Source organism: Heterocephalus glaber, unplaced genomic scaffold (genome assembly GCF_053883595.1).
Source record: "Heterocephalus glaber isolate CG9 unplaced genomic scaffold, H.glaber_assembly_v1.0 deba00001465, whole genome shotgun sequence".
NCBI classification, from domain to species: domain Eukaryota; kingdom Metazoa; phylum Chordata; class Mammalia; order Rodentia; family Bathyergidae; genus Heterocephalus; species Heterocephalus glaber.
Genome location: NW_028258312.1, coordinates 17,990,728 through 18,012,842, shown reverse-complemented (window position 1 = coordinate 18,012,842; position 22,115 = coordinate 17,990,728). Strand labels below are relative to the sequence as shown.

General features: G+C 36.9%; 1 long non-coding RNA gene across 5 annotated transcripts in view; it reads left to right on the top strand.

Annotated features, from left to right (window-relative positions):
• LOC110348480 (uncharacterized) overlaps positions 1 to 22,115 on the top strand; it is a 245,519-nt gene that overhangs the window by 209,853 nt on the left and 13,551 nt on the right. For 2 of the 5 annotated variants that reach the window (XR_015438953.1, XR_015438952.1), the window contains exons 1-4: positions 14,330 to 16,268; positions 16,809 to 16,893; positions 18,087 to 18,265; positions 18,905 to 19,073. This is a non-coding gene — a long non-coding RNA (uncharacterized LOC110348480). Of the gene's footprint in view, positions 1 to 11,057; positions 14,092 to 14,329; positions 16,269 to 16,808; positions 16,894 to 18,086; positions 18,266 to 18,904; positions 19,074 to 22,115 lie in introns of those variants that run through there. The other 3 variants (XR_015438951.1, XR_015438954.1, XR_015438955.1) reach the window with 2 other exon arrangements.

The following is a 22,115-nucleotide window of genomic DNA, read 5'->3' as shown; positions in this document are numbered from 1 at the left end:
CAAGTTGGGAGTTGTGGTACCCCCTGCCATGTCTCTGTTACCTAGAATTGCTTTTGCTATTCTGGGTCTCTTCTTGTTCCAGATGAATTTTTGGATTGTTTTCTCAAGGTCCATGAAGTATGGGGCTGGGACTTCAACTGGGATTGCATTGAATCTATGTAGCAGTTTTGGAATTATGGCCATTTTCACTATATTGACCCTTCCTACCCAGGAGCAAGGGATGTCTTTCCATTTTTGGATATCATCTTCAAGCTCTCTTTTTAGAGCAGTATAGTTTTCAGAGAAAAGGTCTTTGATTTCTTTTGTTAGGGTGACTCGTAGGTATTTCAGTTTTTTGGATGGTGTTGTGAAAGGAATTGTTTGCCCTATTTCTGGCTCAGTGAGTCTATTGTTAGTGTAGAAGAAAGCTATTGATTTTTGTGTGTTAACCTTGTATCTACTCTACTGAATTTGGTTATTAAGTCTAGAAGACTTTTGGTGGAGTCCTTGGGGTCTTCTATATACAGTATCATATCATCTGCAAATAATGACAATTTGACTTCTTCATTTCCTATCTTTATTCCTTTTATTTCTTTCTCTTGTCTAATTGCAAGGCTAAAGTTTCCAAAACTATATTGAACAGGAGTGGTGATAGTGGACATCCTTGTCTTGTTCCTGATTTTAGTGTGAAGGATTTCAGTTTTTGACCATTTAGTATGATACTGGCTGTTGGTTTTTCATGGATGGCTTCTATCAGTTTGAGGTAGAGACCATCTATTCCAATTTTTTGTAGGGTTTTTATCATAAATGCATGTTGGATTTTGTGAAATGCTTTTTCTGCATCTATGGAGATGATCATGTGGTTTTTGTTCTTGGCTCTATTGATATAGTGTATTACATTGATTGATTTGCATATGTTGAACCATCCCTGCATCCCTGGGATGAATCCCACTTGATCAGGGTGTATGTGCTTCTTGATGATCTTCTGCATTCTATTTGCCAGTATCTTATTGAGGATTTTTGCATCTATGTTCATTAGTGAGATTGGCCTATAGGTCTCTCTTTTGGTTGGGTCTTTCTCTGCTTTGGGGATCAAGGTGATGCTTGCTTCCAGGAATGAATTTGGGAGTATTGCTTCCCTTTCAATTTCATTGAAGAGTTTAAACAGTAGTGGCAGTAGTTCCTCTCTAAATGTCTTGTAGAATTCAGCAGTGAAGCCATCAGGGCCCGGGCTTTTCTTAGTTGTTTTTTAATTATGTTTTCAATTTCATTGGTTGATACTGGGTTGTTTAGAATTCTTAGGTCTTCTTTGTTCAGCTTTGGTAATTCTTATGTATCTAGAAATCTATCCATTTCTTCTATGTTGTCCATCTTATTGGCATATAGGTTATGGAAGCAGGTATTGATGATCCTCTGGGATTTCTGCTGGGTCTGTTGTAATTTCACCCTTTTCATTCCTAATTGCATGTATTTGGGCCTTTTCTTTCCTTTTTCTGATAAGGTTGGCTGAGGGTTTGTCAATTTTGTTGATTCTTTCGAAGAACCAACTCTTGACTTCTTTGATTTTTTATATAGTTCTCTTAGTCTCCATTGCATTGATTTCTCCTCTGATCTTTAGAATTTCCTCCCATGTATGAGCTTTGGGTTTGTCCTGCTCTTCTCTTTCTAGAAGCTTGGGGTTCAGCATCAGGTTGTTTAATTGGGCTCGTTCTGTTTTCCTAATATGCATATTTACTGCTATGAATTTCCCTCATAAGACTGTTTTCATTGTGTCCCATAGATTCCGATATGTTGTACTGTCACTGTCATTTAATTGAAGGAACTGTCTGATTTCTTCTTTAATGTCCTCTGTGACCCATTAGTGATTCAGAAGTGTGTTGTTCAATTTCCACGTGTTTATGAAATTCTTTCAGTTTCTTTTGCTATGGATCTCCAATTTCATTACACTGTGGTCTGATAATATACAGGGGATAACTTCAATTCCTTTGCACTTACTTAAACATGTTCTGTGTGTGAGTATGTGGTCTATTTTGGAGAATGACCCATGTGCACCTGAGAAGAATGTGTATTCTGATTTTGTGGGGTGGAAGACTCTGTAAACATCTGTTAAGTTCATTTGTTGAAGAGTTTGATTGAGTTCTAGTATTTCATTGCTTACTTTTTGTCTAGTTGATCTATCTATTTGTGACAGTGGGGTATTGTGGTCCCCCACTACAATTGTATTAGTGCATATATGACTTTGCAGGTCTGTTAGTATTTGTTTTATATAGTTGGGTGCACTAGTGTTTGGTGCATAGATATTTTTGATTGTCATCTCTTTCTGTTGGATTCTTCCCTTTTCAAGGATGTAGTGTCCTTCTTCATCTCTCTTAATCAGGGTTGGTTTGAAATCTACTTGATCTGCAAAGAGGATAGCTACTCCTGCTTTTTCTTGGGTTCCTGTCACATGGAGTACTGTTTTCCACCCTTTAACTTTCAGTTTATGAGTTTCCTTTTGAATTGAATGTGTTTCTTGTATGCTGCATATTGTTGGATTTTGCTTCTTGACCCATTCTGCCAGTCTATTTCTTTTGATTGGTGAATTGAGACCATTAACATTGATGGTTATAAAGGAACCATATTGACTTATCATTGTCATGACTTTTTCTTTTTGTTGGATTTCCCCCCTTTACATTTGACTTCTCATTGTGCCAGATGAGTTCATTTTGCTTTGCTTCCTGGGATTGTGATCCTCATTGTCTGTTCCTAGGATATTGTCTAAAATTTTGTGGAGTGTAGTTTGGTATTCATGAAGTTCCTAAGCTGCTCTTTGTCATGAAAGTATCTTATTTCTCCATCCATTTTGAAAGATAGTTTTGCAGGGTACATCAATCTGGGTTGGAGGCTGTTTTATTTTAGGAATATGTCACTCCAAGCTCTTCTTGCCTTGATGGTTTGTGTTGAGAAGTCTGCTGTGATTCTGATGGGCTTTCCTTTTTATGTGATTTGTTTCTCTTCTCTAAGTGCTTATAGAACTTTGTTCTTCTGTTGAGTTTCTGGAATCCTAACAATTATATGTGTATGTGTAGATTTTTTTGACCAAGGCTATTTGGAGTCCTATATGCCTCACTTATCTATATGTCAAGTTTTTTTCCCCTGCTTGGGAAGTTTTCTGCCATTACTTCTGTGAAGAGTTTTTTTATGTCATCTGCACTCTCCCCTGTTTCTTCTTTGACTCCAATCAATCTTGTTATTCTTCTTTGCATCATCCAGCAGCTGCTGGATTGATTTCTCATGTTCCCTTACAATTTTGAAGCAATTTTTCTTTTCCTGGTCACTAATTGCAATCTTATCTTCTATATCTGAAATTCTGTCCTCACATTGGCTCATTCTGCTGTGTAGACTTTCAGTGGAGTTTTTCATCTCCTGGAAATCTATTTGCATCTGTTTTATGGATTCTATTTGTTTCCTATGTTGGGATTCTGTCATATTCCTCCACTCCTCTCTAGATTTATTAATCATGTCTTGCACTATGAGCACAATCTGTGCTGTTATCTGAGAAATTATTTCTGATTTCATTTTTCCAGATCCTCTTTTGTTGCCAGTTCAGTGGGTCCAGGTTGTTGAGTATCAGAGTGTTCCATGTCATTTCCCTTTGGGGTTGTTGTAGGTGATCTGGAAGTCTGGTTTTGAGACTTATTTATGTGTCTTCTTATTTTGACCTGGGGGGTTGCTTTTGGTGGCCGTGTGGCTCACATCCTCTGAGCTGGGAGAGGTGGGACAGTGACCCAGAAGTCCCTTCCTCTGGGCCGGGAATGGCGGGATGGATGTCAGCCCAGAAGCCCCTTCCTCAGGTCTGGGAGCAGCAGGATGGACAGTGGCCTGGAAGCCCCTTCCTCTAAGCTGAGTGTGGTGGGAAGGTGGCTCGGAAGCCCCTTCCTCTGGGCCGGGAGCGGCAAGATGGATGGTGACCTGAAAGCCCCTTCCTCTGGGCTTTCAATGGAGTTTTTAATCTCCTGGAAATCTGTTTGCATCTGTTTTATGGATTCCATTTTTTTCCTATGTTGGGATTCTATCATGTTCCTCAGCTCCTCTCTAGATTTATTAACCATGTCTTGCACTATGAGCACAGTCTTTGCTGTTATCTGAGAAATTATTTCTGGTTTCATTTTTTCCAAATCCTCTTTTGTTGCCAGTTCAGGGAGTCCAGGCGGTTGCGTATTAGTGTTCAATCTCATTTCCGTTTGGGGTTGCAGAAGTGCCTTCCTCTGGGCTGGGAGCAGTGGAATGGTGGCCAGGAGGCGCCTTACTCTGTGCTGGGAGTAGTGGTGCAGCATTCTGGAAGCCCATTCCTGTGCACTCTGAGTGATGGAATGGCAGCCCAGAAGCCCCTTCCTCTGGCATGGAAGTGGTGGGACATCGGCCAGGAGGCCCCTTTCTCTGGGCTGGGAGTGGTGGAATGGTAGCTGGGAAGCCCCTTCCTCTGGGCTGGAAGCAGTGAAACGGTGGCCTGGAGGCCCCTACCTCTGTGCTGGAAGTGGTGGAACCTATATCAGTGATGTTTAGAGGTTTTTACTGGTGAGTTATTTTATATTTACTTAATGTATACAGAGAGATTGCTGTTTTTTCTCTCTGTGGTGATTTTCTTGAGAGTGGTTTCTGAGTATCTGCAGATCAAGAAGTAATAATAGTAAAAGAAAATAAAAACTCAAAGTCCATAATTGGAGAGAGCTGTTCTACACATGAGCCTATTCAGGGAGAAAAATAAAGCTATTCCCCCTTCTTCATTCTTCCTTTCCCCTTCTCTCATTTTTCCTTTTAAAATTCCTATAGATTTTCAGAGACTATCTTAGCATCCCTCTGAGGAAGGTCATATTCCTAATGCAGCAGTAGCTAGAGTTACTTTCCAACCAGCCCTACTCTGACCTGTTAGCATCTTGCACTTCCAGACATAGAGCAACAGAACAAACACGGCCTGAACATCAGCTTTGCTGAATCTGCTCAACCCCTTTTCCAGGGGCTTCCACGGTGCAGAGGCTTCTGGGAATAAGGAAGGGAAGCGGGGCTCTCTGCCACCGTGTTACCTGAGGGCCAATTTATCTCAGCCTAGCAGCTGTGCCAGAGCCTGAGGAGCAGTACCTAAGGACCCTAGGAACAGAGCAGTTGGGACTCCCTCTTCCAAAATAACCAGCCTTCCGGAAAAAGACAAACAGAGGGGGGGAAATAAGGTTTCAGTTTGAAGAATCCATTTTGCCGCAGATAGTAATTCATGTTTTCACCTTTTCCAGCTTCTCATTTTCTAGGTTTAGCTGTTTTGTTCCCCTTGGTTCTACTGGAGAGCCTTCTCGGCAACTCCTCCCTGGAATCATTTCCTGTCATGACATTTTTAGAAACCAAAATAACAGCATTTACCATGTAACAGCTAAATATTCCCGTAGAGTATTTTGGTAAAACAAGCGTTTTTGCATGGTAGCTTTTAGCACACCATTGGTCGTGTATTCAGACCGAACCTCTCCTGGGTGTCCACAGTTTCTGCCTAACCAATAGGCTGATGGCAGCATTGTCTGCTGTCGCTCTGTAATCACATCTGGCATACAAAGCTGGCGACACTCTGGCTTCCATGCTGTTCTCATGTAGTGTCTTGTTTTAATTTCAGAACACACATTTATTCAGGGAGTGAGGCGGATGGTGCTTTTAATAATAAGGGGCAGCTGTGTAATTTTCTGTAAAAAGTGAAGTAGAGGTACATTGTAATATTACATGGGATTATGAGATACCTCAAATGGAATGTCACTTGGGAAAATTCAATACTTTCTGAATTCTTTAGATTTTTTAGAAAGAAAATAATCACTCGTGCTTTTTACAACAGAATTATTTATTCGCCCTTTACATCTTTAATTTTCTGATTTAAATTTAGTCTGTCATAAACTCAGAGAGGTGCTAGGAAAAATATCCAAAGTGTCTACAGACAGTCAATGTTCTTAAGCCACAATGGCTAAACCTCGAAAATAGATGCAGCCCCATCAAAGTGAAATTGCATGACTCAGTGTCTGGACAACTCAGGAGACGTTTTTTCTAGGGAGGGAAGAGAAGAGACTGGTCATTTTAGAAGTACAGAATCATGGATGGAAGAAGTTTATTTTGTTTTTATTTTTAGAGAGAAGAGAGAGAGAGAGAGAGTAATACCATCACTGGAAGGTTGAATCAAAACAGAAGCCTCTTTAAAAAATATGAAGTAAAAGTTAGTTTGCTTGTTTTTCAATATATATATGCCTGAAGCTATACCTGAGAGATCAGTTTACCCAACTCCCACAACTGAGAGATGAAGCCACAAGGTGCCCCTGTCTGCTTCCTTTGTGTAGCTGGATCAGCCAGATTCTCACTTTCCTGGATTCTTTTGTATATATATATATATATATATATATATATATATATATATATATATATATTTATACACACACAAGGATGGCCATGTGATTAAGTTTTGGTTGCTATATAAAGGGAAATCTGATAGATTACTTCACTGACAAAAAGAGAAAGTATCTTGATAAAAAAAATGTTATGCTTCCCTGGCTTTATGTCTTTGAATGGAAATGTGATGCCTATAGCTGAGCTGCCTTGGACCTATGAGGCAGAGAGACTAAGGATGGAGGGAAAATGAGTAGGAGGATGGAAAAAGCTTGTTTCCTTTATTATTGTAGTCAGCCACTGTGTAAAATCTGAAATATCCTGCCTCTAGAAAATCTGAATATCCTTTCTTCTTCCCATGTGGGACAATTAATGGTCTTTACTTTTTAAGTCACTTTAAATAGTGGTGTCTTTCTGAGCCTGATAGCCATGAAAGTACTGTAAGGATTTGCTTTATAGAATGAAAATTTAGAAAGCTGTACAGAGTCCTAAATTTACTGAATAAATAGTTCAACATATCAAATTGTTCACAGTGAAAATTATGCATGATTAGCCTGTATTGTGTTTTGAAAAGAAGGAATAATGGGTCAATTCATTGTGCCTTATTTTTCACTCAGGTAATCTATTCTGTGAATTAGGAGACATTTCTTCTTCACATAATGTAGGAAGTATAAAGACGAAAATTGGATTCAATATCCCTATGATAATAGTTTATTATTTGTTTCTCTGGTGAAGTTGTTTTCACAGGACATTAATAAACACTGCTTTTATTCTCACCCATACCCTTTCTCTTATAAAACAGTAGTGTCTTCTGGTCTTTCTTTCACCTGCACATGGAGGGCAGTTGGTCAGTGACCCTTGCTCTTTAACCATTGGGTCTGAGAGGAAGCATCTGTGAAACATTAGGGATGGTGACAAAGCAAACATTTTCTTGTGCTTAGATGTAGTTCTCTACCAGATGGAAGTGACAGACCTCCAGTTCTCAGAGTGACAAAAAATAGCCACCCTTGTCCAGGAGAACTTCTTGTGGAGCATGGAAATGACTTCATTCCCTCTAGCTGATGTCCTGCAGGATAAGGAAAAGAGTCAAGAGTTCCTGACTTCTCTCCTTTGGCTACAAGCTGTAGAAGCTGCCTTGGAGCGCATCCAGCATTTCCCGAGGCACAGGCACAAGTCTTTCTCTGATTTCTCACCAATCCAGGTTGCCTCTTTACATCAAGTCCTTTCAGATTCTTTATGGCTTTGCAGTTCTCTCTTTATTGGCACTGTCTCCTCTGTATCCATTCATCAGTAGGGTTCATGCCTGGAAAGCACCTCATAATCCTAATCGTTATCTGTAAAATTAAATAATTGAAATTTTTCTACTTGATAGACTTCTAATTATAACACTTGAAATCATTCTATTCATTCATATCTATAAAAATAATTATGATAATAAAGCTCAGAAGAAAATATAGAAGTAAATGATTTCTTTTCTACAACTGGAAAATTATAAGCAATAAAAGAGAAGATATTTCTCTACAAGACAACTTGATCTTCACCAAAATTTTGTGTTTTCGAGTATACCAACAAGATGAAAAGACAGGCTACAGAATAGAAAACAGTATTTATAAATCATGTATCTGAAAATGTGCTTATATCTACACTATATAGAGAACTTTCATAACTCCCTATTAAAAAGACAATACCACTTTTTAAATGGAGAGGAGAAGAATAAACATTTCTCTAAAGAATGTATACAAATGACCAACAACCACATACAAACGTGCTCAGCCTCAGGTACCATTAGGAAAATACAAATCAAAACCATAATGAGATACTCATTCATGCTTATTAGACCAACGATGATCAAAAAGACAATGGCAAGTGCTAACAGGATGTGAAGAAATTTGAACCCTCACACCTTGGTGATGGGAATGTAAATGCTATAAATGCCTTGGAAAATGGTATGGCAGTTAAACATAGTTATCAAATGACCCAGAAATTTTACTTTTAGGTGTATACCCAAGAGAACTGAAAATGTGTCTAAAAAAAATTTGTACATGAATGTTCAGAAAAGAATGTTCATAGAAGTATAATTCATAATAACCAAAAAGTAGAAACAGCACAAATGCCCATGAACTGATGAATGAATAGATAAAATATTGTACATCCATACAAAGGAATAGTGTTAGGCTGTAATGAGCGATGAAGTACTGACATATGCTTAAACATGAGCAAACCTAAAACCGATGCTGAATGAAAAAATAATCAACCATGAGAGACATATCACATATTACACAATTGCATTTATACAAAAAAATAGAATCACCAAATTTATAGAGACCATAGATTAATGGTTGACTGGGATTTGCACAAGAAGGAGAGAAGTGAATGGGAAGTCACTTCTAAAAAGTATGTGGGGCTGAGGATTTAGCTCAGTGGTTTCGCCGCCTGCTGTGCAAGCGCAAGGACCCGAGTTCGATCTCCAGTACTGAAAAAAAAAAAGTATGTGGGATTCCTTTTAGGATGATGAAAATATTTAAAAGCAGATTATGATGATTATTATACAACTCTAAATATTCTAAACAGCTTTAAATTGTACACTTAAACATACTTAGAAGGTAAAGTTTATAGTACAAGTCATATGAATTGGGCTATTAAAAATAATTATTACATAATAACATATAAACAAGGACATTAGATGATACTATATGTTTTACTGTTTTCATTGTAGAATAAAACATTTTAAACTATAAGTAAAAAAAGTTAAAAGAAGAAAGCAAAAACAAATGCACATCAAATTTTAGCAATGACCCAGTTATTAGACATTACCAATATATACCGTGTCATTCATTGCACAGGTGTCAGAACAGAGGAGATTCCTAGGAGTTATGTAAAAGAAGGATCTGGTGCAATTCCAGTAGATGTCAAGTAGATGTCTAAGCTGTTTTTACCGATCAGGGTTAAATTAGAGAGAAGGGGTGCCAATATGGCCATGGTTCTTTAAAGAAAATATGGTATATGTTGTTGGTAAAAGGACTAAAAAATCAGAGATTTGGAACAGGGCTCAATCCATCTCTGGTGCATACTTTAATTATCCTGAGGAGTCCTTACCACAGTGTTATTTGGAGGACAACTTCAATCAGAATTTTGGAGGAAGTATACTTATTAAAAAGAAAATTTAATTTTCCATAGAACTGTATGTAAGTTAGTATCTCTGGAGGGTTGGGGGAAAAGATGGAAGTCAAGAATCTGTAATTTTAAAAAATATCACTAGGTGATTTTTATGCAACTAAATTAGAGGACATTGATACAGAGTAGAAAAATCCATTGTTCACAGTTTCTGTTATATACGGTACTGAAGTTCAGTTAGCAAAATAAAACAGGAAAAATAAATTCTACAAAAATTGAAAAGAAGTGGCATTGTCCTTACTCACAAATATGTTTGTCTGAAAAAAAATCTGTGGGAATCTGCAGGCAAGGATATTTGGAAAATCCAAGAAATTTGTGGATAAAACTAACTTTAGAACTTAAGATGTTTAGCTAGGTTATTGAATATAAAAATAACGATTAAAATTAAATATTTTTGGAAACTCAGTAGAGTTTATGTCCAACAGTGTAAACTTGTACAAATGTAATTTTTAAAACAACAAAATATAATTCAAAAGAGCAACAAAATTTTCTTTAAAATGATAGCAAATAGATGAAATTAAAAAAAAACAAATAATACTATTTACTAATTCATGCATACTAATGTAGTAAAATTATACAGTCTTCCCTAAAACTTCAGGAAAATTTTCCTAAAACTTCAAAAAAGTTTTTTTTTTTTCAAAAAAAGAGGAAGAAAGGCACAGGAATGGGATACAGCTTTAGCTGTATGTAGAATACTTTTAGTAAATGAGTAAGTATGGAGCAGAAATGGTCTAATATTAACATCTGTTTGATTGATCTGCATAGAATGCAATTAGCTTCTGTTATATTACTTTTTGTGTCTTTAGAATATGAAAAAAACAAAATCAATAAAAATTGATTTGCAGAACAGAGCCTTCAATGCTGTTCACCTCTTTCAAATGAGGTGACATAAAGGTCTATGTTGGCTCAAATCCTGTCATCAATATATGCCGTACCTGCAAGCTGGACAGATGGCAAATATAACATTCTCTCTCCTTGACAGATGGATGAACTGGATGGTTTAATTACTTTCTCCTAGTTACATAATGAGTAGCTCTGGAAACGAAATATTTTGGTCAATAACTTGGGCATCTGGCCACCACACAGCATGTCAGAACACAGTTCTTAGCCTTTATAGTTTCTACCATGAGACAGCATAACCAAATTACATACTTTTTATTACAAATACAAGAAAGAAACTCCATATAGCATTTGTGCATAAGCAGACACTGTAGAGTGAGAAAACACAAACTTAAAGTTTCAGTTTTCTCATGACATTGTGCTATTGTGAACAACCTTTTCCATTCTGACATAATCCTGCCAAATGAACATTTATTAATCACTTTTAAAAATAAAAGCTTAGACATTAAATAAGCCCAAGTACAAGTCAGGTTTCTTACCAGAGCATTTTATTTTTCTGCTTTAGAAGTGGGAATATAGGGCAAAGAGAACCTGGATTATGGTTTGAAGATATAAGTTTTCTCCTCAAGCTTTCCAGTAACTAATTGTGGACTGCATAAAGACTTTAAATTTTCCAGGGTCTGTAAAAGTTTCTAGAAGAAAAGGTTGGAAAGAAGCATTAATCTTGAAATACAATGGTGTGGAGCACAGCAAAGAGCTTTCTGGGGTCGGAAGTAAGTGTGTGTTTAACTACCTTACTGATGTATAATTTATGTATAATAAATTGCACGCATAGAAAGTATAAAATTTGGTAAGTATTAACATGTATATACTAATAAAATCATTATCATAATTAAGATACCAAGTATTTCTAGGAGATGAATATTTTTAAATGAGAATTTTGTCACATGAATAAATCAAACTTAGCAAGATAAAAAGTAGAAAAAAGGAAAAAGTAGATATTTGGGAGGCAACTAACAGTATCTTCTACAATTTCCACACATAAATTCTTCAGCGGTGCTCCTTTGAGGGGTTCTTTTGGTTCATTCAGTTTGATGGACCGCAGGATGTTTATTTAGTACCAGCTATGTGATAGCTATTCTGCCCTTCCCTAGGCATATAGCTGTGAAAAGGACAGTCCATCTGTTCACAGAGCCTACTGTCTGATGTTGGTTGAATCTTTTCTATAAATAGGAATTGTGACAAAGATAATTTTACTTCTTATAACATGTAAATGTGAATTTGATGGTAATTGTTCAAAAGCTGCCCTAAATGTGGCTTCATTCTACTAATACTAGCATTTAAATTTGGGAGATTAGATTGCTCCACTAGAAATTCTCCTTGATTTTGGATTAATCCCAGGAGTTCTGGGCTTTTTCTGGAGCTAGTTAAGGCTAACTCCCTTCCCTCACCTCCACCCAACCCCCTCTTTTAACCTCATTGGGTTAAAAGCACATGACCTAGGGCCGGGGATTTAGCTCAGTGGTTCCACCGCCTGCCTCGCAAGGGCAAGGGTTGGATCCCTGTACCAAAAGGCAAAAAAAAAAAAAAAAAACCCAATAGGCTGAGCCTGTGCCTTTCCCCTGAAAGAGCACATGAGCCTTCTGGGAAAAGAAAGTTTGCAGGTGTCTTCTTGGGATTTCAGAAATTCCCCTCCTCTGAAAGTCCTTCTACTTTGAAGTCATTCAGGAAAGGAAAAGTATTGGCCTTGAACCCTGCTCAGTCCTCTTTGGGTTTCTCTCCTCCTCTTCTCCAACATAGTACCTGCAAATGGTACTATGCGGGCAGGAGAGACATCAGAATTGCCTAGGGATGCTGGAATTCATCCTAGACTGTGGGGACCCCTTAGTGGTCCCTAATTTCTCTCAGGGTTATGAGGAAATACTATGAAAATTAACAGGTCTTGCCAATATTTGCATTTCGATAACATCAAAAATATATTGGGATAGATATTCTATTAATTACCCTTTTTGAGTATTGTTGGTCAAGCTATATATATATATATTTAATTAATTACTTTATGGTCATTCCCAATCTTACACAAAGGAAACTGAGTCTCCACAGAGGACGAACCTTCTGCTTGAGGCCACTCAGCTCACAATGGGTAGAGTTGAGAGTCACACCATCCAGCTGTCTCATTTCAGCCTCCATTTTCTTAACCACTGTCCTATATGGTGGCTGCTTTTGTAGCTGCCTCCTCTTGGGAAATATTTATCCCAGCTGTGTATGGCAACAGTTTTGTGGAAATCCCAAATACCATAATGGTCAACTCTATTTCCCCTTTAAAACTACACTTCAGAGATGTGTCCAGGAAAAGTGACTGCCTTTGCCAGGCTCCCGCATTCTCTGCCTTTAGCCTGGCTATGTGCTCCCTGGCCAGGCCCCTTGCCAAACTGCCAGTTCTGAGAGCTCGGGCAGGCTGTGCCCTGGTAAACAGAAGAAGGGGTCCTTCGCCTCTCTAGGACTCTGCTCCTCAGGGACCTTGGAGTCTTGTTTTCGACTCAGTGTTAGTTGTGTCTGAAATGTGCTTGCATGCGCATCTGGAATTAATCCCTCCAAATTTTTAAGAAGGCCGAGGGGTGATGAATGGAGGAAAAGCAAAATATAACATTCTGTGAAAGTCCAAAATAAATGTGGATGGTATTCCTGCCTAACTTTCTGATAATCCATTCTTGGCCCTATGTTGGTTTCTCCAAAATACTATATATTTCAAACATACTTACACTCAAAATATTTATTTGGCAACTCCAAGTTAGATAATGCATTTATTACACTAGGTTACCATTCTATCATTCATCTTTGACTATGAAATAAAATTTGATATTAACACCTCCACTATATGTAATATGATGATGAAAACATGACCCCCTGTCTCTGAAGAACCACCTTAAATGCTGCCTCTTTCCTGATCCGTGTCCCATGTACTAAGAAATAATCTTCCTCTAAATTCTTTAGCTTGTGTCTCCTTTTCTTTGTGTGCTTGATTATAGTTGTGCTGGTATTTTTCAAAGATAAAGAATTGGGAGCTAGAAGACTTTGGTGAGTGAGGTTAGAAGACCATCCTTTCCCCTTTAGTGATTTGAAGTCACTGACATTCAATATCAACTAACATGGATGTTAACAATGGAGATTTATATGTCTGTGACATGGGCTAAGGTGACCCTGCTCAGGGTCAGGTTCTGCAGGAGAGACAAGTATGGCTTAACAGAAGCATTCTGGAATGGTGCAGTATCTCGGAGCCTTAGTTTTGGGATTAGTATTGCATGTTTTTTCTTTGCCAGTTTTACTTATGTGAATCTTTATTCCAAAGTGAGTGTGAACTGTTTTTGGGGTATATCTGTGTTCTAATTTTGGTGAATATGGAAATTAGTGGTATGTTAGTTTCTTAAAATGGAATCTACAAATTTTACATTCTTTCTAGCCTGGGAAAGTAATTATTAATAATCTGAAAATCTCCAGTACCTTGGAAAGTTTCTATAATTTCTACATAAAAGCTAAAGGGACCTGAAATCATTTTCTAGAAATAATATTGACAAAGCTTTAAATTCTTTTCATCATCATTGATCTATTCAGTTTATCAGTCTCTTCTTGATTCAATTCTGGAAATTTGAATTTTTTCTGTTAACATTTTTATTGAGGTTTCAAGGTTCTTGTCATAAATTATACATACATATTTTTAACAGTCGAAAAAGCTACTTTCTATGTGTTGATTTATCTCCTTACAAATAGCCAAATTTTCCTAAAGGTTGGTTTTAATTCTAGTCTTTTTCTATTTTCTAATTTTTAAAATATATTTTATTTTTAATTACTTTTTGGGGGTTTCTTTGGTTACTTAATTCTCTACTGAAATTGTACCCTTAGTTCAGATTTTCATTACTTATTGATAAGTAGTGAGTTATTTATAATTTTTATTAGGACAGATTATGAGTAATGAAAGTTTATTTCTTACCAAATTTTATTATTTTAATTATCTCTCACGATTAAATGATAAATACGATATTATTTTTTCAAATGATCTTCAAAAAAGGTTAAAACAAGGAAATGGATCCACGATAGTAGGCTAGAGGCACCACTCTGAGACATTCACCCAGGTCAGTACACAGCAGTTGCTCTGAGGGTAGGGAGACCAGCTTTGGGAATATGGTTTGAAGGAGACAGGGAACAGATGAGATCCAAAGACAGGCTTGGCTGGAATAAGGGGCAAACCGCCACTCAGTTTTAGTGGTGCAGGCAGTGCAGGGTTGGAGACTGCACTGTTGTATGAAAAGTACAAAGCCCACCAGGGTAAGAAGCCAATGGGGGCTGTGGCTCAGTGCCCAGCATAGACACCACCTACCTCAGTACAGGCCATGCTGAGTGATTCTCCACCAGAATGTGGGACCCAGAGTCTGAAATACTCATCTAGGAAAACCTCACAGGACCTGGGCACTGAATGGACAGCAAGACAGAACGACCCAGAGTGTGGCAGCAGCAGGGCTAGAAACCAGTTCTGAGGGGAGAGAGAGAGACAGAAGGGATGGCTCAACCCGATAGAATCCAGAGGCATGGAAGATTCAGTGAGCTAAAGCAGAGCTAGAATGCTAAGAGCTAGAGGCCAATTAAATTCACTGAGAAATCAGAAAAGCAATTCCACTCACAAAAGCTTTGCACACTTTTAAATATCTAGGAATCAACCTTGGCAAAGAGGTGAAAGACCTCTGATGAAAATATAGAACAATGAAGAGAGAAATTGAAGGAGGTAGTAAAAAATGAAAGCCCTTTCCTGTTAATGTATAGGCAGAAATAATATTGTTAAAATTACTATAATACCAAAAGCTACCTACAGATTCAGTGCAATATCAACTGGAATTAATATCAAGAATCAACTAATGGGATTACATTAAATTAAAAAGTTTCTGCACAGCAAAAGAAACAAGTAGCAGTATGAAAAGACAATGTACAGAATGGAAGAAAAATCTTTGCTACACACTCTTCTGATGGAAGATTAATATCTAGAATATATAAAGAACTAAACAAAATTAACAGTCCCCAAATAATCCAATCAAAAAAGGGGAAATGGGGCCGGGGATTTAGCTCAGTGGTTCCAGTGCCTGCCTTGCAAGCACAAGGTCCCGAGTTCAATCCCCAGTACCAAAACAACCCAAGAAAACAAAAATGGGCAAATGAATGGAATAGGCATTAAAAAAAAAAGAGGCATAAATGGCCAGTAAGTATATGGAAAAGTATTCAACATCTTTAGCTATTAGAGAAATGGAAATCAAAACTATACTGAGATTCTACCTCATCCCAGCCAGAATGGCTATCATCAACAATGCAAAAAACAATGAATGCTGGGAGAATATAGGGGAAAAGGAACCCTTCTACATTGCTTTGGAAATGCAAACTAGTACAACTACTATAGAAATCAAGATGGAGCTTCCTCAGAAAATTAAAAATGGAAATGTCATTTTCTCCAGCTATACCATGCTGGGGTTAATTCCAAAGATAATTGAAGGTATCAGATTATTGCCATGTATAAATATTCATGTTTGTAGTGATGTAATTCACAGTAGTTATGCTGTGTCAAGAGGAGAATGGTTAAAGAAAGTGTAGCATGTATACACAAGGGAATATTATTCAGCCATAAAGAAAAATGAAATGTCATTTGCAGAAAAATGAATAGAACTGGAAGCCATCATGTTCTGTCAAATAAGCCAGACTCAGAAAATTAAATATTGTGTGTTTTCTCTTACATGGGAAACCTAAAATGTAAATATGTGAGTGGATAAAATAATGGAGAAATGATAAAAAACTGGAAGATATACTGTTGGAGAAGAGGATCAGGAGTTATGAGGCGAGAAGGAACAGAGGTAATTGGATTGAAAATCATCAAAATATGTTATATGGAAGTACCAGTTGCCCAAAATGAATATCATTATTCTGTATTACAAACATTTACTAGTAAATAAAAGTAAAAACAAGAAAATAAGACCACTTATCATTCAACTCTCAGGCTTAACAAATTTTAACTCTTTGGAGTATATCCTTTTAGATTAGTTCCTTCTCTCTCTCTCTTAAATGGCATCACATTATGAGTGAAATTTTATATTTCTTCACTTTCAGATAATATTTCAATATCAGAAAGATCAAATCTGTGTCATCATTTTTTATAGCTGCATAGTTTTCCATAGCTTGTATATGCCATAATTTTTAAAGATTATTCATTATTTTTATTTTTAACTGAAGCATAAAATTTGTACATATTTATGGGTTACCATGTGATGCTTAATATATGTTCACAGTGCATAATATTCATTAGGGTAAATCTGTAACTTCTCAAGTATTTTATATGACATACCATAGTTTATTTAAACTATCCACAATAAATGACTATTTTACTCATTTTCTAGGTTACTACAGTGAGTCTCCAACTTAGGAATGAGTTCCGTTCTGGGAAAATGTTCATAAGTTGGATTCATCTGTAAGTCTAACAAAGTGAGTCTTATATACCTTTGACAGAAATATGCAATGTAAAGCATAAAAAACCAAACACACACAAGTACTACAAATAAACTCTTTCCTTTTATAGTTATCTTAAAATGGTGGCACAGTGCAGTACTGGCTTCTAGGGGATTGCATGGAGCGAAGTGACAGAGTTTCTAACTGGAGGAGGGAGGGTAGGTGGGAGATGGTGGAGTGTTGTCTAGTATCTTTTTGGTTTGGTCCAATCTCAATTATTTTCACTTTTGTTTCCATGGTTACTGCTTTGAGCTTCCTAGCAGTCCCCTCCACATCACCACTGCTTTTCCTGCTTTTCTTTTTTGGTACCAGGGATCAAACTCAGGACCTTGCGCTTGCAAGGCAGGAGGCAGAACCACTGAGCTAAATCCCTGGCCCTTTTCCTGTTGCTTTTAAATTTCCTAGGCACTGATTGAGCACTGTACTACTGTGCAGTATCGAACTGTACAGTAAGCACACAAAAGCACAACTGTGACAATATCTGCCACACACTTGAGCTACTTTTGCAATTTGTTCCCATCTATAAATGTTTGTAATGAGAGGTCCGTTAGTATCTATGACAGTTTGTAGCTCACATGTTCTAAGTCAGGGACTTACTGTATTTGGATTAGTCACTTTTCTGTTGCTGGGACAAAATGCCTGACACCTGCAACTTAAAGTAGTAATGGGTTATTTTGGCTCACCTATTTGGAGGGTTTAGTCAATGGTTATCTCACTCCAAGGCTAAAACATCATGCAGAAGGCATAGTGAAGGAAAGCTGGTCACCTATGGCAGATGGAAGGGGGTGGGGGAGAGAGAGACTTGAAAATTGGCATTAATTTATTATACTGTAGAATATTTTTTCTCCCTGCATATCATTTTTGAGTGGACAGTGGACTTCCCATGTTTGGTATTTTCCCACAGAGTAGGTTAGACTCTAGCTTTCTTTTGTTAAGTCAGATACAACTGTTACAGCTAGATGTCAATCATACCATAGTTCACAGATCTGTCTCCACAGCCTGCAGGTCTGGGATGGAGTGCCAAGAAGGTGGACACCTGGGTGTGCCAGCAAAGGAAGTTTGACCACATGGTGTTTTCTCTCCATATTTGGTGAAGCTCCTGTGCAAGTGTCAATTTCTAGGTCCAGCTTTTCTAACTGCCATCTTGTCTCATTTTACCCCATCTGCAGCTGTGCCCAGCTTCCTTCCAGCCATAATCTGACTCAGGGTATGGCCTTTATGAGAAATCAGGGGCTTTGAGAAACTCTCCTTTCATGTGTCAGTGGTCAGCTTCAGCAAAAGGAAAGCCAAGGGGGTGTGGTTGCTCCCTGCTGTTTAGACTCTTCAGCCATCAGATCTGTACCTTCAGGTAGGAGACTGTGTTCTGGAGAATTTTACAGTTGTTCCTTGGTCTTTGGTTTTATTCACTTTTTATCTAATCTATTTTATTTATAGCTGAAACTTTTCTAAGTTTGTGCTTTGTGGATAATATCTCCCTGGTTTCTAAATTTGAAGGTGATTTTCTTTTATCTTTTATGACACTTTGAACAGGACAATGGAAATCTGAGAATGGAGGATGTGAGACTCTTGTGCTCTGATTCACATTTCCAGTTCTTTTAATATCAAGCCCATTGATCATAATAGATGAAGTTGTAGCCAGTGGCCAAATCCAGATGAAAATCATTTTGAGCTTAAGGGGTACTAATTACTTCATGTGACTTTTATATTATTCTTGCATAGGCTGAAATCTTCATACTTCTTTTCAAGGTACTTCAAATGGCAATATTGATAATCAGGTTCTAATCAGAAAATAAATTGAGACTAACCTTGAAATAAGTTCAAATATTTATTCCTTAATTTATAAGATAAATTTTGTCTGCATTCTTTATATTCCCCAGGCTCAAAAGATATAAAGACAAATAAGAAATGGCTTCTACCTTCCTCAAAGAAGCACACATAATAATATGTTAGTTTATTGGCAACAACTACTTCATTTTTTCTTTTCCAGGTCAAGGAACAATTCGTCTTTGGAAGATGGAAGTACTCAGGATAATTAAATGACTTTCTTCCTAGCAATGGAGATCTTGTTTATTTGAGCAAATCAGTGAAAAAATTATTTTACCATGGGCTTACAAGAGGCTGGGAGTATTTCTCTCACTAATCCTGAAATAACAGAGGTATAATTTTCCCTCTTCTATAGTCCTAGACTCACTGGAATCAGGAAAGTTAAAGTTGGATGAATTTATATTTTCTTTTGGTATTTTTGTTAAGTATATATTATTCTTCATTTTATTAATAACTGGCATCAATGTGTAATCACATATTTATTTTAAATACTGCTATATTACTATCTTCATATAGAACACAAGACAAAATATAGCTTCAGTTTCTGAAGAAGAGATATTTTAGTTCTGAACTTTCTAAATGCTAGTTGCTATAGGTCACTAATAGAAGATAGTTTGCTAGCTAGAAATAAAGATATGTATTCTTCAGAGGCAAGCAAATGGGTTTTATCAAAAGTAGTGGATTTTGTGTATCCAGCTTTATTTAACCCTTCTTTTGGTAAAAATTACTTTAACCTTTTCCTGCTCCATCTTATCTCAATAGGGCTATCAAATAAAGTATATTCTTAGCCAGTGCGTGATCACATGACTCAAACTACATCCATGAGCCAGATTTTTTTTCCCCTGAGAATTCCCTACCTCATAAAACCATTGTGAGGAGGGAGTTAATACATGCAAAGTCTTTAGAAGCATTACTGACACAGAATAAACAGTATATAGTGTGAGCTTTTATTATTCTAAAGCAGAGTGACATAGAATAGAAATTTCTTGGAATTGGAACATTATAGTTACACTGCCCTGATATTCCCTTAATTTCTCTAACTTGTTTCCTAGAGCATCCTAATTTTTGTCCTTCCCAAAGCCTGATTATGAAGTGTTCTTTGCATTTCTATGAATTCCCTCGTATTCTTTCAATAATTTCACTCAATAAATCACTCAAGTCTCTATTTCTTGCAATCCAAATGTCTTGATGGATAAAGAGAACTCAGTAAAGCTCTAAATATTGCAATTAAGTGATATTCCCCAAATTTTCTTTTATGCTTTATTTTGAAGGGTGTTTTCTTATTCCTTCAGAATACAGTGCTCTCTCATTCTGGGAAATTATGTCAAAATAATAAAACCACAGTAGGATTTTCTGACAGAGACTGTTAGGACATGAAAAATTATGGAAGTAAATAGCTGGGCTCAGAGTAGCATTAATTCTTTTTTTTGGGGGGGGGGTACCAGGGATTGAACTCGGGATCTTGTGCTTGCAAGGCAGGCATGGCACCAGTGAGCTAAATCCCCAGCCAGAGCAGCATTAATTCTTAAAAGAAAAATTATCATTGCCACTGAATTCCTGTGGGTCATATATTATTTCTAATCTTTATAGTGAGTTTGCATAAATATTAACTCCAATTTTTAGATGAAATAGCTGAATGTTTGGAGCTTATTCAGCTAGCCAGAAACTAACTAGAATTATACACCAAGTTTGCTCACTACAAAGCCTGTACTCTCTTTGTAATTATAATATCACATCTGAATTTTCTTAAATTGTATAATTCTATTTCTATGATCGGTATGTTAAGTTGAAGTTTTTAAGTGGTGCTTACTTATTTTTTCATTAAATATTTATTGAGTAATTATGTGAGGAGTTAAAGTATCATGGGCCTGTGTAAATATAGCTTCAGGGAACATATCAAAACATATTTGAAGAAGTAGGGGTGACAACATCATACAAAGAAAGAACTTGTGTAAATTATTTAGATTAAATCTAAAATATGACTACTAGTCAAAGGCAATGATAATAAGCATCCCAGGTAATCCACTAACAATTTATTTCAATACACTACAAAAACCCCTTTATTTTCTTTCTTGTGCCCCTAATTCCCATCCATCCTATTTTTCTAAATACATTCATAATATGGTGTATTTAGATGTCTTTATAAGTTCTAGAAAATTTTAGTCCACTTACTTTAGGGTCTTGCTATGCAGCAAAAATGTAAAAGTTATCATTTGCTAAAGAGAACCTGGATAGAGCTCCAAATATTTCAATATTACTGCTAAGAAGTTTTAGACACATCTGTATGGGATTGAGGTAAATAGCCCCAATCCTAGCCTCCAAGGATCTTTAGGATGCAATGGTTGTGCAGAAACTTTTATAGTTAAAGCTGAAAACCACTTTTTGTTTACCTTTTCCAGCCCTCATAATAGGGATCTGGTAGGAGTGTGCAGAAAACCATAATTTTAATCTTTTCCTTCCTCTCAGTCTCACACCATCTATGATCCTTGTTCAGCAGCAGAAGGAAAGAGGTTAAACAAGTTGCCCTGCTGACAGCAGAGTTTACTTAGTTTGTGCAGAAAAAATTTTCTGTGTGCTCAGAGATATCATTATTTGCTTTCTATGTAATGGAAAAAACCATAAAGGTAATGAGTAGACACTCAGGCAGTTGAAATACCAAAGAAGCATAATTAGGCTTTGGTTCTACCCAGGCAGGAAGTTTCTGCATATTCAAATTCATTGCTAATGATTAATTTTATTTGTAAAGTCTTAGTCTGTGTGAGATTATATTTGGAAAATATGTGCAGCGCGATTGGGGGATGGTAGTGTTTCTATGGAAAATAAACTGGTGAAAAGAACAAAGCCAGATAGAGTTTGGATGCCTGAATAAATGGTTAGATCAAAATGAGGTAAGCAGTACATGAGTGTGAACTTTTATTATTATTAAGCAGAGAGAGTGGCAGAAGGTTAGAAAGTAATCAGAATTGAAGAAGCTTAAAAAACAAACAAACAAATAAACAGCAACAACAAAACCCAAACTTTTGTTTTTCTCATAATTGGCTTTGATATGGTAAAATATCTGGTCTCCTTTTAATTTCTTTTCAAAAACTTTTTTTCTGGTGGTTTTTCCTTTTAGAAAAACAAGTTATAGCTAGTTTTATAGTTTCTCATTCTCTCCTTAATTTCTCTGAGCTCCTTAGGGTGCTAGCCATGCAAAGATGGGTCTTACATGGGAGAAGATGAGCTCTTTGTATTCAGAGTGAAGAGTGGGACCAGGAAAGAGATATCCCCAAAGCAGCACCAAACTGGCCTTTGGAATGTGTGGATAGGTGGCTGGAGGTCCCCTAAGGAAGGGGTGGCTGAACAGAGGAACCTGGACACTCTCAGTGCTTCCC